We start from the raw sequence: 1,316 nt of genomic DNA on the forward strand, positions 1-1,316 counted from the left end.
TTCCACATTAGTTTGTGGTTTGTTTTCCTTATTTTTCTTACTCTTCTTCCTATGAAAACGATATTGACTTAAATACCATTAGAACTTGGATGGGTCACCACTTGAGGAAAAAAAATGAGGAAGAAGAGAAGACACTTCATTCCGTAAATTTGAAATCGCTTTGTCCGCGCATCGTAAATATCGACAACTTCGTGGTGTCGAGTTTTACTCTCATCACTTTTTCCCAAACGCTCCAAAAGAAGTATAACTTCAAAAATATATTTTGTGATCGACCGATTGTAGAAAATTTGAATGAAAGATTTAACAACTACAGTCCAGTACCGCCATGTCCCGATAATTCTTTAAGACAATCTTGTTCTCCTCGTGAAGATAGAGCATAATGATTGAGCTCAAGGCCGTACGCACGCAACATGCTTTCGGAACCATACAAGGTTTAGTCGAGTAAACTAAGATCTGTATGATTTCGTGACTAGACGAGTTCAGACGGTCCGCTAAAGTATTCGGGCAATCTCTGTGGCAATAGAAGGCGTCGTTTCTGGGAGAAGCAATAATTCAATCGTTCCAAGCAACGTCGACAAAGTCTACGTACAACAGATGTCGATAACTATTTTCTTGATCATCCTCTCGTCTGTTCTTTCTTAAAGCTGCGAGTTTCAAACGTCTATTCAAAAACCCTTTCCCAAAAGTCACCCTTAATTTGTTGTCGTCCATGTAAGTCAACAATGTTGGGCGATTGAGCATCCACGTCTCCGTTTGTTCATATATGCTATGCTAAATCTAATATATATGCTTAATATAATATGTCGTTTATTCAATTTTTTCGTTCCAGTCATAAAGTCAACTAGAAGACCGTAATTAGTTTCGTCATTGCTTATACATGTTTCTACCGCCGGATGAACGTCCAAATTCACCGTAGCATTCTTCCTTAAGTCAATTACCTTGCTATAGATCAATCACAGTATCGGAGAACTTTTTCCTTTTAACCCGGACGGACGATATCGTAAGCGAGTATTCTTCCATATTTTGTTGTTTCTGGATTATTATATTCTTCCTTGCTTCTTTTATCGCGATTAAACTTAACTCAGCAGCTCGTAACTTTTCATTCAATGGTAAATTCTGCAGGTCGAATAACAGACGAAATTTATTTTTATGTCGAAATTTGTTGTCCAATTCACTCTTGACATGGTAAAAGGTACGAACGGTGTTCGCCGATCGTGCATTAATGCCTGTCTTTGCGATGGACAACATACGAATGGAATTCTGGTGTAAGTAAAACTTTCGCAGAGATTCCGGCACGTAAGCGGGACCCGTGGTTG

The 1,316-nt window shown here is 38.8% G+C and overlaps 1 pseudogene; it reads right to left on the minus strand.

Moving 5' to 3' along the window:
• Nucleotides 1–300: 300 nt before the first annotated feature.
• On the minus strand, nt 301–1,311 carry LOC106792955 (annotated as a pseudogene).
• Between the last annotated feature and the right edge of the window lie 5 nt (nt 1,312–1,316).

This window comes from Polistes canadensis, unplaced genomic scaffold (genome assembly GCF_001313835.1).
Source record: "Polistes canadensis isolate GaletaPanama2010 unplaced genomic scaffold, ASM131383v1 scaffold_2911, whole genome shotgun sequence".
NCBI classification, from domain to species: domain Eukaryota; kingdom Metazoa; phylum Arthropoda; class Insecta; order Hymenoptera; family Vespidae; genus Polistes; species Polistes canadensis.